The following is an 18052-nucleotide window of genomic DNA, read 5'->3' as shown; positions in this document are numbered from 1 at the left end:
ATTGATGAGAGGGTAGTAAGAACGTAATTTAGATGGATGCAGAAAATAAATTGAAAAGGAAAATGAGGGAAGAAAGGGATTGCAGAAGAGAGGTGTGGGAGAGGGAAGGAGGGGAGAGAGATGCCAGACCAATGGGGGTGAAAGGAGAGATGGAAGGGGGAGGCATACAGTTTCTGGAAGGGGCATCGAAGGAGAGAAGATGCCATATAGGGGCAGAGAGATGGCAGACAGTGCATGGAAGAAAGAGAGTAACAAGAAGATGAGGAAAGCAGAAACCAGAGAAGACAAAGGTAGAACAAAAATTTATATTTATTTATTGCTTTAGGAGACATATGTCACTGTTTCTGTGGTGTTGCATTGTATGTAGAGTCCAGCTTCTTGCTGGTTCAATTTAACCTTTGTCTATGTATTTCTATTTTATCCCCCCTTTTACAAAACTGTGGAGCATTTTTTAGCACCAGCCATGGTGGTAGCAGCTCTGATGCTCAGAATTCTATGAGCATCAGAGCTGTTACCACCGTGGCTAAAATGCACACTACAGTTTTGTAAAAGGGGGAGGGGTTAGTTTGTGATGACATATTCCATACTAGGCGAAGGTGTTTTCTGTGTTCTGTGTGTTCAAAAGACATGGTTTTCTGTTAGGATTGATGGTGTAGATTTGATCTGTACTAGTCTTGCTTGTTTAGTTTTACAATGGGTGTATTACATATGCTAGGTACGCCACTGCTACCAGGTGACTTGTTTTTCGATAAAGCTTTAATTGCTACGATGACTTCTTCTTTTAAAATATCTTGTTCTTCTTCAACTTCAGTTTCCAGTTCAAGTTCCCCAATGTTATCCTCATTGCCAAAAGTCATAATATGGGATTAGAACTGAACAAAAACAAGACAAAGATTATGAACATGGAAAATAATGAAGATTTTGAGCTTGAAGGCGATAGAATAGAAGTAAAGGAATTCAATCTCCTGGGCTCTTTTGTAAACAAAGAAGCATTAGCAGGGAGGAAATATGCTGCAGAATAGCACTTGGTTGCTCTTTAATGAAGGCTCTCAACAAAGTTTTCAAAGGCAAGGAAATAACATTCCAAACAAAGATTAGACTTGTCCATGCACCCACTTTCTCAGTGGTTAGCTATGAATATGAAGGTTGGACACTACGGAAATGAGACAGAAAGAAGATTGACTCATTGGAGTTTTGTGCTGGAGAAGGATTTTACTATACATGCGATTGGCTGAGTGGCAGACTTCAGAGGGTGGTGGTTAATGGTACCTTCTCTAAAACATCGGAGGTGACCAGTGGGGTGCTGCAGGGCTCGGTCCTGGGTCCACTCCTTTTCAACATATTTATAGGGCTTCAAGGTAAAATAATACTATTCGCCGATGACGTCAAACTATGTAATATAGTAAGTGAATGCAGTTTACAGAATTATATGGCGCAGGACCTGCTTATATTGGAAAGTTGGTCCTCAACCTGGCAGCTAGGCTTCAATGCTAAGAAATGTAAGGTCATGCACCTCGGAAGCGGAAATGCATGCAGGACGTACTTCTTGAACGGATAAACTTTAACTAGGACTTCAGCAGAACGAGATTTAGGAGTAATCATCAGTGCAGACATGAAAACTGCCAATCAAGTGGAGAAGGCTTCATCTAAGGCAAGGCAGATATTGGGTTGTATCAATAGAAGTTTCGTCAGCCGAAAGCCTGAAGTCATAATGCCGTTGTACAGGGCCATAGTGAGACCTCATCTGGAGTACTGTGTGCAATTCTGGAGGCCACATTACAGTAAAGATGTGTGCAGAATTGAATCGGTTCATCGGACGGCCACCAGGATGATCTCGGGGCTTAAGGGTCTCTCGTACAAAGAGAGACTGAACAAATTGCAGCTCTACACTCTCGAGGAACGTAGGGAGAGGGGAGACATGATCGAAACATTTAAGTACCTCACGGGACGTGTCAAAGTGGAAGATGATATTTTCTTTCTCAAGGGACCCTCGGCCACAAGAGGGCACCCGCTCAAACTCAGGGGCGGAAAATTTCATGGCGACACCAGAAAGTATTTCTTCACAGAGAGAGTGGTTGATCATTGGAACAAGCTTCCAGTGTAGGTGATCGAGGCAGACAGCGTGCCAGACTTTAAGAATAAATTAGATACCCATGTGGGATCCCTACGAGGGTCAAGATAAGGAAATTGGGTCATTAGGGCATAGACAGGGGGTGGGTAAGCTGAGTGGGCAGACTTGATGGGCTGTAGCCCTTTTCTGCCATCATCTTCTATGTTTCTATGATTCTATCTTGATCTTCTAATCCCATTCTTTATATAGTAATTATTTGTAATCGTTCATCACAAATCTTTTATTCTCATTAGTTTGTTTTTAAATATTTTTAGATATTTAATCAACCTACGCCATTAGAAGCAGCACTCTTTTGTGTATATAGCACAAGGTAGTAAAGAGTTTGTTTTAGCTGCATATGCTTTCTCACCAGCTATGATGGTTATTTTGACTTTATTACCTTTATATATATATTTCCATTTATATGAGAATAATTTATATTCTAAACTTTTTCTGTGTACCATAGTTATTTTAAAGATGTCCGCTGCCGACATGCATGTTTAGCTTGCCAATATGGCAGACTGTGTCAGGGCGCAGCATTAGTTTTCAGAATTTAACATGGCAGGCCGTAGGATTTTAGGCATGCCATGGACCACCAGAAGAATTAACAAATCGATTCTGGAAGAGATCAAACTGGCTATGTTGTCCGAAGCTCAAATGATGAAATTACAACTGTCTTATTTTAGTAACACCATCATACGAGAGAGATCACTGGAGAAGGACATCATGTTTGGGAAGATAAAGGAACCAGGCGAAGAGGGCAACCTGAAATCAGATGACTGAACACATTGAAAACAACTATGAGGTTGATGCTGGAGGACCTTTCCAGACTAGCACAAAAACAATTTCTATATAGATATGCAATTCATCAAGTTGCTAGGACTCAAAAATGAGTCGATAGCACCTAACAACAACAATGACTCTAGATCCAGATTGTTAATATTTATGTTGTACTTAATAAAAAGAAAATGTGTGGTTTGAAGCATGAGAAAACAGAACATATTTCTCTTCTAGCCTCTAGTATATTTGCTTGGATTATGGCAAGTTTTATAATGAGGTTGTGAGACTCCTGGGACACAATATTGAGAGATTTTCTCAATTGTACATCCTATTTCTTGTTAAAAATTAATAAAATCTTTTGAACTTAAAAAAGTGTCAGACAACTGGATATGTTTCTACTGGAAGCCAAAACCCACAGAGATATATAAAGATCTTCCAATTGCAGTCCATTTTTAAGTAGGGATGAATAAAGATCTACTCTCGACCCATGTTAAGTATCATAAAAAGGGCAAAAAAACCTTCTGAGAGGTACAGATCTTTTTTTTTTTTTTTTTTGAGTGACAATTGTCCTTGTCTGAAAACATTTTCTGAATAAGGCTCATTGTTTTATGGGAGGAGTGGCCTAGTGGTTAGAGCAGCTGCATCAGCTCCCTGAGGTGGTGAGTTCAATTCCTACTTCAGCTACTTGTGACTCTGGGCAAGTTACTTAACACTCCTTTGCCCCAGGTACAAAATAAGTACTTGCCTGAAATAGGTAAACCACACAGTAAAAACAGTATTTCAAACTCCATTATCTTTACTAGGGATACGCAGTTATTTGAAAGGAGCATTATTATTGGTATAAGAAAAAGTACAAAAGTTAAGGGTTTTTTTCAAATTTACTTTCAATTATTATAGGCATGCAATGACCTATAATATGTCTTTGGCATTTCCCATGTTGCTACAAATGACAACTCATTTCAGCTGTCTCACTATGACTACATGGCCATTGGATTCAGTTTAAAATCAACATTGTGATCTTTAAGGTCACCCAAGCCAGTTTATGGGCCAGACAGATGTTCCACTATGTTGTAAGCAGTAGTGTTGGGAGTTTCTGGGGTAAAGTGTGTTCAGATAGAGCAGTGGTTCTCAACCTTCCTAATGCCACAATCTTTTAATACAGTTCCTCATGTTGTGGTGACACCCAACCATAAAATTATTTTCATTGCTACTTCATAACTGTAATTTTTCTACTGTTATGAATCGTAATGTAAATATCTGATATGCAGGATGTATTTTCATTGTTCCAAATTGAACATAATTAAAGAATAGTGATTAATCACAAAAACAATATGGGGCTCATAATCGAAAGAGAAAAACTTCAAAAAACCAGCCTAAGTTGGCTCTTGAACGAACATTGTCCAAATACGTCCAAGTGCCGATAATAAAAATGGGTTTTGGAAGTATTTCTAAATGACCTAGGCCTTCATAGTGCCACTGAATGACCAAAGCTAAATGGGGCGTTTCAGGAGGAGTGTCGAGGGCGGGAGTTGGGCGGAACATGGGCCGGTTTAGACTTTGTCGTACAGCATGTATAACAGAAAGTTATACAGCCCAGGATTGACGGAACTTGGACGTTGTGACTTAAACTATGTAAAACATGGTCTAAGTCACAAAAACCCACCTAAAGTCACCAGATAAGCACTGCAAACACATAAAACAGACCCCCACACACTACCCCAGTGATCACCGACCCACCCACTCCCATAAAAATATTAATCACACCTTTAAAATTCAGCCTCCAGACCATCATCACCTGGCAGCCTGGCATAGGAAAGCCTAGTTGTCCAGCACAGAGGCAACTTAAGCCATCTTGAGGGTGGGTTAGGGACTCATGGAGAGGAGGGCCCATGCCCATAAGCCCCTGCAATCACTGCATTGATACTTAACATGTGCACTCCCCTATACACCCCAAAACCCTCTTTTACTAGCATATAAGTGGCTCCTGCAGCCATAAGGGCTATTAGGGTGGTAGATAAGTGGATCTAGAGGATTCTGGAGGTGATTTGGGGGGCTCACCATGATGTATAAGGGAGCTGTTAAGTACATAAGTACATAAGTAGTCGCCTCCGCCGGGGCAGACCAGAGGTCCATCCAGCCCAGCGGTCTGCTCACGCGGCGGCCCATCAGGCATATTGCCTGATCAGCGGTCCCTGACTAATTTTATGCCTACCTCTACACTTATCTCTAAACCTTCCACTGCTCTTATCTGTACCCCTCAATCCCTTTGTCTTCCAGGAACCTATCCAGGTCATCCTTGAAACCCTGTACTGTGCTATTTCTTATCACGGCCTCCGGAAGGGTGTTCCATGTGTCCACCACCCTCTGTGTGAAAAAGAACTTCCTTGCGTTTGTTTTAAACCTGTCCCCCTTCAATTTCATCGAGTGACCCCTTGTTCTTGTGGTTTCTTTCAAATTGAAAAATCTGTCTTTGTCAACCTTTTTGATGCCCCTCAGGATCTTGAAGGTCTCTATCATATCTCCTCTGAGTCTCCGCTTTTCCAGGGAGAACAGCCCCAGCTTCTTCAGTCTGTCAGTGTATGTAAGGTTTTCCATACCCTTAATCAGTTTAGTTTCTCTTCTCTGGACTCCCTCAAGCATTGCCATGTCCTTTTTGAGGTACGGTGACCAGTACTGTACACAGTATTCCAGATGCGGGCGCACCATAGCCCGGTACAGTGGCAGGATGACTTCCTTCGTTCTGGTCGAGATACCCTTCTTAATGATACCTAACATTTGGTTTGCTTTCCTCGAGGCTGTGGCGCATTGTGCCGACGCCTTCAATGTTGTGTCTACCATCACTCCCAAGTCTCTTTCCAGATTACTGACCCCTAGCATTGATCCCCCCATTTTGTAAGTGAACATCGGGTTCCTTCTCCCTATATGCATGACCTTGCATTTCCCTACATTGAAGCTCATTTGCCACTTTTTCGCCCATTTTTCCAATGTCGTAAGATCCCTTTGGAGATTCTCACAGTCAACCGTGGTTTCAACCTTGCTGAATAGTTTGGTGTCATCTGCGAATTTGATGACCTCACATTTTGTTCCCGCCTCCAGGTCGTCAATGAATATGTTAAACAGGAGCGGTCCCAGCACCGATCCTTGAGGAACCCCGCTCGTGACCCCTTGCCAGTCCGAGTAATGGCCCTTTACACCAACCCTCTGCTTCCTGTCTGCCAGCCAGTTTTTGATCCATCGGTGGACCTCCCCGCGCACCCCATGATTCCATAGCTTCCTGAGCAACCGCTCATGTGGTACCTTATCGAAGGCTTTCTGGAAGTCTAGGTAAATTATGTCTATGGGTTCACCTTTGTCCACCTGGTTATTTACCCCCTCAAAGAAGTACAACAAGTTTGTGAGGCACGACCTACCCTTGCAGAACCCATGCTGGCTCGACCTTAGCTGTCCATTTTTTTCGATGTGGTCACAGATGCTGTCCTTAATCAGTGCCTCCATCATCTTTCCCGGGACCGATGTGAGGCTTACCGGCCTATAGTTTCCCGGGTCGCCCCTCGAACCCTTCTTGAAGATGGGCGTGACATTAGCTATTTTCCAGTCCTCCGGGATCTCTCCAGTTTTTAGGGATAGGTTGCATATTTGCTGAAGTGTCTCTGCTATTTCATTCCTTAATTCCTTGAGCACCCTTGGGTGAATGCCGTCCGGACCTGGCGACTTGTCGCTCTTTAGCTCTTTAGCTCTTTAGAGATGAAGACATGGCATACTTTTTGTGAAGTTCACAGCAGTGCCCTGTAAGGTACCCCACTATTTAGGTGCCATGTCTGGGTGTTCAGTCCATCACTTTGCAGACCCCACCCACGTGATTAATCACAAAAATAATATGGGGCTCATAATCTGTCCTTATGTTTCAACTACTAGAGTTGCCACTGAAGCCCCCCCAGACCATCCAAATCTGTCTAATCATATACAGGATACAGTCCATAGAAGTCCACCTGACACTGTTACTAGCTTTATTTATTCTTTGGGGTAAATGAATTCTCTATGGCTAAACTGAAGTCACATCAGAAAAAAATTTGGGAAGCAAGGCAATTATAGATGAAAGGCAATGCAATTATAGATGCAATTATAGATGCAAGGCATTTATTGTGTGTAACTATTAATTAGTACCAATTAGTGACAATTACAGGTAATTACAGTGAATAATTGGTTTATGCCAATTAGCAGCTAATTTTTACATTAAGTTATGCATGCATGTAATTCTTGCATGCAATTTTGCACACTAACTGGCAAATTCTGTAAGAAGTATCTAAAGTTAAGCGTCTAAATAGGGGCACCTAGCCGATTTAGAAACATATAGAAACATAGAAGATGACGGCAGAAAAGCGCTACAGCCCATCAAGTCTGCCCACTCTGCTTACCCACCCCCTGTTTATGCACTAATGACCCAATTTCCTTATCTTGACCCTCGTAGGGATCCCACATGGGTATCCCATTTATTCTTAAAGTCTGGCACGCTGTCTGCCTCGATCACCTGCACTGGAAGCTTGTTCCAATGATCAACCACTCTCTCTGTGAAGAAATACATTCTGGTGTCGCCATGAAATTTTCCGCCCCTGAGTTTGAGTGGGTGCCCTCTTGTGGCCGAGGGTCCCTTGAGAAAGAAAATATCATCTTCCACTTCGACACGTCCTGTGAGGTACTTAAATGTTTCGATCATGTCTCCCCTCTCCCTACGTTCCTCAAGAGTGTAGCGCTGCAATTTGTTCAGTCTCTCTTCGTACGAGAGACCCTTGAGCCCCGAGATCATCCTGGTGGCCGTCCGTTGAACCGATTCAATTCTGCGCACATCTTTACTGTAATGTGGCCTCCAGAATTGCACACAGTACTCCAGATGAGGTCTCACCATGGCCCTGTACAACGGCATTATGACTTCAGGCTTTCGGCTGACGAAACTTCTATTGATACAACCCAATATCTGCCTTGCCTTAGGTGAAGCCTTCTCCACTTGATTGGCAGTTTTCATATCTGCACTGATGATTACTCCTAAATCTCGTTCTGCTGAAGTCCTAGTTAAAGTTTCTCCGTTCAAGAAGTACGTCCTGCATGGATTTCCGCTTCCGAGGTGCATGACCTTATATTTCTTAGCATTGAAGCCTAGCTGCCAGGTTGAGGACCAACTTTCCAATGTAAGCAGGTCCTGCGCCATATAATTCTGTAAACTGCATTTACTTACTATATTACATAGTTTGGCGTCATCGGCAAATAGTGTTATTTTACCTTGAAGCCCTTGAGTCAGATCCCCTATGAATATGTTGAAAAGGAGTGGACTCAGGACCGAGCCCTGCGGCACTCCACTGGTCACCTCTGATGTTTTAGAGAGGGTACCATTAACCACCACCCTCTGAAGTCTGCCACTCAGCCAATCATTGACCCATGCAGTTAGTGTCTCTCCTAACCCCATCGATTCCATCTTGCTTAGCATCCTGCGGTGTGGGACACTGTCAAAAGCTTTACTGAAGTCCAGGTACACGACGTCCAAAGACTCTCCCAAGTCCAACTTTATTGTTACCCAGTCAAAGAAGCTGATGAGATTGGATTGGAAGGACCTACCCTTGGTGAATCCATGCTGACTGGGATCCCGAAGATTCCCTCCATTCAAGATCGTGTCCAATTTGCTTTTAATTAGTGTTTCCATGAGTTTGCACACTATTGATGTGAGACTCACCGGTCTATAATTCTGCCCTGCAACCCTTTTTATGCAGAGGAACGACATTAGCTAATTTCCAGTCCATGGGAACTTTCCCCTTACTTAGGGAGAGATTGAATAGCTCAGCCAACGGTTTCACCAGGACATCGCTCAATTCTCTGAGCACTCTTGGGTGCAAATTGTCTGGTCCCATGGCTTTGTTCACTTTGAGTCTTGCCAGTTCACTGTAAACTTCACCTGGTGTGAACTCAAAATTCTGAAACGGGTCTTATGTGCTTTGTGTTGCCTTCAACTGCGGACATGTCCCGGTGCCTCACAGGTGAAGACTGAGCAGAAGTATTCATTCAGTAGTTCGGCTTTATCGGAATCTGCTTCCACGTAACTTCCGTCCGGTCTTCTAAGGCGTACTATCCCGCCTGTGTTCCTTTTTCTGTCACTAATATACCTGAAGAAGGATTTGTCCCCCTTTTTAATGTTTTTTTGCAGGAATTTCTTCCACTCGAAGTTTTGCCTCCCTAACTGCCATTTTGACCGCTGTAGACCTGGTCCTATATTCTACTTTTGCCTCTCTTTTCTCCGTGCGCTTGTAGGAGAGAAACGCTTTTTTCTTCTCCTTATTGAGGTGCGAGATCTCCGCGGTGAACCATTGGGGTTTATTGTTTCTTTGTCGTTTATTTACTGATTTTATGAAGCGGCTAGTTGCTTCATGTATGGTTGATTTCAGTGTTAACCACTTAGCTTCTACATCATCGGTCTCCACTTGGTCCTGCAGCATCTGATGGACGAAATCTCTCATGCATGCGAAGTCTGTGCCCCGGAAATTGAGTACCTTTGTTTTCGTGTTTGATCTAGGGAAGCCTTTCCTAAGGTTGAACCATACTATGTTGTGGTCGCTGGAGGCTAGTGTATCTCCTACTGAGACCTCTGAGACGCTTTCCCCGTTGGTGAGTACCAGGTCGAGGATTGCCTGGGCCCTAGTGGGCTCCGTTACCATTTGTTTGAGACGTGCTCCCTTTATGGAGGTTAAGAGCCTCCTGCTACCGCTGGTTGTCGCTGAAAATGAGTTCCAGTCTGCATCAGGCATATTGAAGTCCCCTAGCAGTACAGCTTCTCCTCGTAGAGTGATATTCTCTATGTCTTCAATTAATTCTGCGTCCATGTCTTCCAGTTGTCTTGGGGGTCTGTATACCACACCTAGATACAGGCATTTTTCTCTGCCTCTTGCCAGGTTTACCCAGAGGGACTCCCCGGTGTACTTGACATCTGTGATCCTGGTGGTTTTGATGTCCTCTTTAATGTATAGAGCTACCCCCCCTCCTAACCTGCCCTCTCTGTCCTGACGAAGTAGATTGTAGCCCGGTATAGCCATATCCCACCCATGTGAGTCCATGAACCAAGTTTTAGATATTGCCACCACATCTAGGTCGGCATTCCTTATTTCAGCCTCCAATTCTAGAATTTTGTTACCTAAACTGTGTGCATTGACATACATGGCCCTCCATATCTTGTGTTTGCTAAGTCCCTGTGAGGCGTATCCTACCCGAGTTGGTGTGACTCCCAAAGAACTGTTTGTAATGTGGGTACTTACCTTGGACATGGAAGCGGAGTTTCGACTCACCTCATCAGGATAATTCCTTTCTGCACTAATATGTGAATGGGTACCCTCCCCCGACTTACCTAGTTTAAAGCCCTGTGAAGCAGGCGGGCTAGTCGGTGTCCGAAGACGTTCTTACCCCTACTGGTCAGATGGAGTCCGTCTGGTCCCTGAAGTCCTTGTAGCGCTTCCCCATGGTTTAGGAATCCGAAGTTCATATCCCGGCACCATCCCTGTAGCCACTCGTTCGTCCTCAGGATACGTTCATCTCTGGCTCTTCCCTTGCCTCTAACTGGGAGGATCGATGAGAAAACCACCTGCGCTCCTGTCCGCTTCAGCCTCTCACCCAGTGCTCCAAAGTCTCTGGTGATGGTCTCCGGTGTGTTCCTGGCAGTGTTGTTGGTTCCTATGTGGACAAGAAGCATAGGAAAGTGGTCTCGGGGCGTGAATAGTCTATCCAGACTGGCGGTGACATCTCGTATCCTGGCTCCAGGCAGACAGCAGACCTCCCTAGATTGCATATCCGGTCTGCAAATTGGTCCCTCAGTGCCCCATAGCATGGAATCCCCGATGACTATTACTCTGTGCTTCTTTGGGGGAGCCGGTCAGTTGTCCCTGGAGATGGAGCTGTGTGTTGGGCCTGCTCCTGTTCCTGCTCCTGTTCCTCATCGGCAGTTCCTTCCTGAGGAATCTGGAATCTGTTCCGCAGGGCGAGTTGAGGGGTTGATGTATAGCTGCCCTGTTTGTAAGAAGAAGGAGAAGATGAAGAGATTGAAAAAAAGGGGGGGGGGAGTCTCCTATGTTTGCCCGTGGAGGAGGTCACCAGCTGCCAGGAGTCAGTGCCGCTAACCATTTCCTGTATCCCAATTGTTGGTTTCAAAGCTGATGATTTGGGTGTCTCTAGGATGGACTTGTCATGGGCCTGCTCGGTGATTTGGGACAGCTCCTGGACGACTCCGTCGATGTAGGCCTCGTCCTCTCGGATGCTTCTCAGGCATATCACCTCCTCCTCCTAACTTAATTAATTGACTTAACTGGCACCATTAATGAGCAATAAAAAGCTCATAATTAAAAAAAGAAAGAAATGTATTTGAGTGGCAAGTGCCTAGCTTGGCAGGCACGTACACCATGGTGCTTATCACCAAGTAAGTGTGGTTAGGAATCAGATCATGGCCAGTGTTAAAAGAAGCGCTGTTAGACTCCTATATTAGGTGCAGCTATTTAGACCAAAATTAATCCTAGCCTAAAGAGTGGTGCCTAAAGTTCCTTTCTACCCTCTCTGGGATACAAGGATGTGTTAAGGATGTGTTAAGACTGTAATTGCTTTCATTACCACAGTTTCATTTTGTTCTTCTACAGGATAGTACAGAGGAGAAGAGAGAGTCATGAAGTTTGCTTTCCAAAGAATTTGGTGGGAATCCACTGACCTCTCAAGCAATTGCTACTTCTACATGGTGGACCCTTCCAAATGTCACATTGGTAAGCATTCATTTGCAATCACATATCTCGACATTCCTTCATCCATCGCCCCAGGTTCACAAATTCCCTGAACATCCCATACCCACTCCCCCAGAGAGAGCAGCTGTCTTCAGAACAGCAGGTCAGAGAGTGATGAAGACATTGTAGATCCAATTTACAATATCAGTGGTGCAGTTGTTGAGAGAAACCCATAATATCCAAACAAAAAAATACCAAGTTCAATGCCAAGCTCTTGACATCTAGGCTCAAACAGCGGAATTTGTTGGATGAAAGTGTGCAAGTCACAGAGCAGAGAAAACATCACCAAACTTTTTTACCCTCTTCACCAATCAAGATGGGCTCTGCTTCTGCCTCAATGTGACCAGTCTATTTGAGGCAATTGGAATTGACTGTAACCCAAGAGTGGAGTCTCTTAATTGACGGTTCATCCAGGAACATCAAAGCCATCTGCTCCACAATGGGAATGAGTGCCCATCTCTTCCACTGGCTCAGTCAGACTCAGTGTACATCAAAGACCTTACTAAGCACCTTGAAGTATGATGAGTATTGTAACCCGTACTGTGGTCTGAGCGAGACTCAACAGCACCCCTCAGTGGTTACAAAATATACTAGCACTTGCGTGTGACTCGGACTGGAGTCACCCTGCAGGCTTGGACTGACACCAATTAGAAAAACAAAAATCACAATCCTCTCAAAAGGTTTATAAATCAAAATATCTCAGGTTTATTCCTTCCAACATAAAAATCAGGAAAAACATGAATCCACACAAACAGGTAAGTAAACCATAAATCTTCAAGCAGTCCAAACTCAAAAATAAGAGCAACAAAACAGTTCAAAGAATAAAGCTCAACTGCTTTCCTTGATATTTCCTTTTCAGGATATCCTTCCCTGAGGTTAGGCTCACCTCAGAATTTAAATCAGCCTGCTCCCAAACAGGTTATACTGTGTAGAACCAAATAGAGTTCAAGGCACTGGATTCACTATCCACAGTGCTCCTATAGTGAAGCCTCTGGCAGCCCTACACTAAACTGCCAGGCAAAGGAGAGTGTCACAGATTTGCTTTCAATTAGCTACTACATAGCCTACAAAATGCCCTCCCAGGTAACAGCAAACCTTTCCCAAAAACTGACACCTTCAGCTTCAGAAAAGCAAAAGAAAAGTAAAGCAAAAATCCCAAGAGGTCCAGTTTCAGCACACAGTCACTTTCAAACAAAGGGGCTGAAAACTCACTCACTGTTGCTGCCAATTAGGACTTGCAGCTGATGGAAAGACCAACCTCCATGGCTTCCTCACAAGGACTCACTTCCTCAGGCAGGTTGTCAAGTTCCATTGGAAGATCAGCATCAGAAAGGACTTCCTCCAACAATTCTCCAGCCTCCTGTACCTCCATGGGTGAGGCTGTATCGTCCCTGCTTGGCCCGAGGAGACTCTCAGGGAAGAGAGGTCTGAACCTTCTCCCTAGCCTGCCTGTCTGCTTGCACTCAGGTGCTGGCTTTTGTACTGCAGGGGCACGCCCTATTCTACCTGAGTCAGCAGACCTGCCTGGGGCTCTTGGGCTCCTCCTGTGGTGACCTAGATAGTGCTCATCCAGGAGATCCTGGGAGATTTCAGGCTCCCCCTGGTGGTTAACCTGAAAATCATCCCTATTTTTCCTAGCACAACCCTTGTCCATTCCCTTCCGGGTTTTACTCTGTGTCTTAGTGGGAACTTTAGCTAGAACCAGGTCAGGCATGATGCCTGTCTGGTTACATACCCCCTCCCTTAAATGATGCTTATCCCTATAAGCATGAGGTTTAACAGAATTTTCAGGGATTCATGACAGAACATCCACGTTAGTATTCAGACTCCCTGGGCAATGAACCACAGAGAATCTGAAAGTTTGTACGGTTAAGTACCAGCGAGTAAGGCGAGCGTTGTTATTCCGCATGGTACCCAACCATTTAAGAGCTGCGTGATTGGTGACTAACGTGAATTGCTTTTTTCCTAAATAATGCTCTAGTGTCTGCATGGCCCACTTTGCTGCTAAGCACTCTAGTTCCACCACGGCATAATTCTTCTCATTGGGGTGTAACTTAAGGCTCAAATATAGGACAGGGTGCTCAGTGCCCTGACTTTCCTGGCTGAGTACAGCTCCCAATCCACACCTGGATGCGTCTGTCTGTAGGACAAGGGGCTTACTGAAATCAATAGCTGCCAACACCGGCTGCCTGCACAGACTGTCCTTCAAGTCCATAAATGCTTTCACCCCATTTTCTTCCCAGTGCAACACATCCGGAACGTCCTTCCTTAACATATTTGTCAGAGGGGTGGCCCTAGTGGCAAAGTCGGGTATGAATCGCCTATAATACCCCAATAGGCCCAAAAACCCTCACAATTGCTTTAAATCTGTCACTCAAGTTGTCCATCCTTAACATCTTACATTATTTTTATTATGCAAAATAAATGTACATTAACATGTAAAGTGATTCTAATGAATGCAAAAGCAGTAGATAATTAGCTCATAAATTTACCATAGGATTTTGCAGTAGATGTTGCCACAGTGTGGCCCTCTTTTACTAAGTCGTGGTAGAGATTTCTACTCAGCTCAGAGTGCTAAATGTTCCGACACTGTTCCGAGGCTCATAGGAATTTTATGAGCATCGGAGCATTTAATGCTCTGGGCTACAGTAGAAACCTCTACCGTAAAAGAGGATAATTTCCTGGGCTGCTGCAGGAATCTTGGGGCTGTGGCTATGACTGTGACTGCTTCTCCCATCTCACCTCTTTTACCTAATATCTGTATGATTTCCTTAAGCCCCTCTTTTACTAAAGCTGGTATCGCAGGCCAGCATCTTAAATGATCTGACACCCATAGGAATTAAATCCTGTTAATGATTTCTCCAGATTTGTAATGTTCATGTCTTAGAATAAAAATTTGAATTGATATGTTCTCTTTTAAAGTTAATTACAGATAAGACTTTGGTATAGTTCTGATCTAAACAAAATTGCATACATTATTCCAATAGGTAATGGTTCCCCCCTTTTAGATGAGAGAACCTCTAGAGTCCTGGGAGTCTGCCCTGTCTAAGAACCCTCAAGTCAATTATTTTGAAAAGAAATCTTTTTAAAACTTAGTCAATTTACAGTAGATGGATTTGCTCCTACTTCTATGAGAACAAGTTTGTTCAGGTTGTACAATTGTTGACTTTGACTCAGGTAGACTATTGTGAACCTTTGTGTATAGGTATTGTACAAAAAAATCTGGAAAATGCTTCAGTTGTGTATTGTAGCTTCATTAATTTTAAAAGTAAAAAAAATTGCAGCTCCTTTTATCAAGGTGCGCTAGAGGTTTATAGAGCTAGATTCACTAAGTCCACCGATAAAGTCCTGACAACATAGCGACCCCTTTGCGACTCCAACCCAATTCACTAACCTTCCTCTTGATCCGATTTTGATCCGCGCATGCAAATAAGGGGAAGGGCATCCAAAAGTAAGAAGGCAGCAATTCACAAAACAATTTAAGGAACACTGACTGGGCTGCCTGATCAAAAATCAAGCAACTGCTAAGGATCAGTCGCTTGTGCAAAACTCATGCTCTCTGCCCCGATTCTCCTGCTTTTGGCCCCAATTCTGCTTTCTTGCTCTCTACCCCGATTCTGCTTCTTCTGCTCTCGGCCCCGACTCTGTGGTTTTAACCCGCGGTGCAGCCCAACTTTCAACCCGCAGGTTAAAACCACAAGCTTGCGAAAGTTTCCAGCTCTAAAAAAAAAGTTTCCAGCTCTTTCTTCACGGTGAGCATATGCAGACCATCTACTACAGGCAAAGAAGATGGTCTGTGCAAGCTCAAGGATTGCTCTTCAGCAATCCGTGTGGTCGGTGGGGGGGGTGCCTCCAATCAGTGGTGTACCAAGGGGGGGGGGCGGCCAACCCCGGGTGCACGCCCCAAGAGGATGTACAGCCGGCCACCCTCCCTATTCTGCCGCTGCTGCTTTCCTTAACCATCAGCATGAGCAGAAACAGGCATGTCTGGGTGCTCACTCTGGTGGTTCTTCAGCTTCTGGCCGGCTCCCGTGCTCAAAGCCGCGGGCGTCATCATCTCACATGATCTGCAGCTGCGTCGGAAGCGTTCCCTCTGATGTCACGATGTCAGAGAGAAGGCTTCCGACGCAGCCATGGATAATGTGAGGGTTAGACACCTGCAGCTTTAGGCAGGGGAACCGGCTAAAAATACTGCGCATGGAAGAGAAATGTTGCTGCACAGGGATGGGGGGGGGGCGTAGAAATGTTGCTGCTGTACAGGAAAGAGGGGAGGCCTTGAAATGTTGCTGCTGCACAGGGAAGAGGTGAGGTAGAAATGTTGCTACTGCACAGGGAAGGGGGGAGGGTAGAAATTCTGCACAGGCAAGAGGCAAGAGGGAGAAATGTTACATGGGCAAGGGGGGAGAAATGCTGCACAGGCAAGGGGGAGAGAAATGCTGCTGCTGCACAGGGAAGGGGGGGGTGAAATGCTGCTTCTGCACAGGGAAGGGGGAGAGAAATGCTGCTGCTGCAATACCCAATTTGGGAGAGAGAGGGAAGGAGGGAGAAGGAAGACAAGGGAGAGGAACCAGAGATGCCAAATCCATGGGAGGGAGGGAAAGGAAAAAAGGAAAGTAGACACCAGACCATGGAGGGGGAGGAAGAGATGCCATGGCATGGTGGGAGGGAAGGGAAGGAGATAGAGATATCAGACCATGGTGTGGAGTGGGAAGGAAAGAAGGAAAGGAGAAGAGAAAGAGAGATATGCCAAAGCATAGGGGAGGGGGTGGAGACAAAAAAATGGAGAAGGGGTAAAGCTGAAATGAATCATGTGCAAAGGAGAGAAGGGATACAGGATATACAGTTTATTGAAGGGACTTAGAAAGAGGGAAGATGCCATATGGAAGAGAGAGAGAGTGGACATTGATGGAAGGGGCAGAGAGTGTGTGGGCAGTAGATGGAAGGGGTAGAGAGAGAGGGTAGATGGAAGGGGTGGGTGGAAGGGGCAAAGAGAGGGCAGATGTTGCATGGAAGGGAGAGAGGACAAACGCTGTATAGAAAGAAGAGAGCAAAAAAAGATGATTAAAGTAGAAACAACAAAAGGTAAAATATTTTTTTGTTGCTTTACTTAGAATCAAGTAGTGTTGTAATTGTATTGATAAAAGTTTATGAATATGAAATGCAAATAAAGCAATTTTTTGGACTAAACCCCTTTCTTCAGGTTAGGATACCACAACACCAGTATACTGTACTGTTCTGAAGAAAGATTTGGCCTCTGACAGCTAATTGAAAAATGGATTAGTCCAATAAAATAGTATTTTCTTATTTCTCATTATTTGTTTTATTTTTATTTGTTAATTTTTAAAATGGTGATTTTTATGTATTAGTTTTTTCAAATTTACATCTACTGTCTTTATATTTTGCACAGTATTAGGGGACATGTGTAACTGTTTTTGTGGTGTTGTAGTGTTTCATTGTATGCAGAGTCTGATTTCTTGGCGGTTCAATTTAAGTTTTGTCTACATATTTTATTTTTAGTTTGTGATTAGTCCATATTGCCTGTTCTGTGTTTATGAAAAGGACATAGTTTTCAGTTGTCATTGACTGAAGGATCAATTGACTGGGTGGGATCTGGCTTGTTTAGTTTTACAATGTATGTGTTGGTGTTCTAGTGCTCACTGCAGTGTTTAAGATGCTGCCTTTTCCTAGGTACACTCTTGTGCGATATGTGGATTGTTACTAAAAATCATATTTTTCATATAGATGGGGGGGTGTCCAAAAAATGATGGGCCCTGGGTGTCACATATGCTAGGTATGCCACTGCCTCCAATCGCCCTCATTTGCATCGCCCCCATTTGTGAATCAGTCGGCTCCCTCCGATCAGCCACAGATCGGACAGGATCAGGCAGGTTCGTGAATCTAGGCCTTAGTGCAGGCCGGTGTAGTAAATGATCCAACGATCATGGAATTCCTATAAGTGTTGGAGCACTTACCTCTAGTGCAGCTTGATGAAAGGGGAGGGGGGTTGGTTGGTCATATATCTCCTTTATTAATTCAACTCCACTGGCTGCCTGTGGAAGCTCAAATTTTAAAATATGTTTGTTATATAAACTATGTACTATCTGATCACTCTTCTAAAAGCTCAATTGTTAAGTCCAGGATAACCCTAGGTTGAGCATGCCTTATAATAAACTTGAGGTCATCTGTACTTTCTATGAGTTTCAGGCTTTTAAGAGTGAAATAACTTTTAGGACGTTCATTCTGTTACCAATGCTAAAATTTGCATCTTGCTTTTTTAAGACATACTCAAAAATTGTAATAGCATACTATTTTATTTTTTGTAGTATTCCTGGTGCTAATCTCTGGAATCTTAAATTGGGACTTTGCT

The sequence above is a fragment of the Geotrypetes seraphini genome, chromosome 9, assembly GCF_902459505.1.
Source record: "Geotrypetes seraphini chromosome 9, aGeoSer1.1, whole genome shotgun sequence".
Classification (NCBI taxonomy): Eukaryota; Metazoa; Chordata; class Amphibia; order Gymnophiona; family Dermophiidae; genus Geotrypetes; species Geotrypetes seraphini.
The sequence above is the reverse complement of the archived record's forward strand: the minus strand, read 5'-3'. Positions refer to the sequence as shown.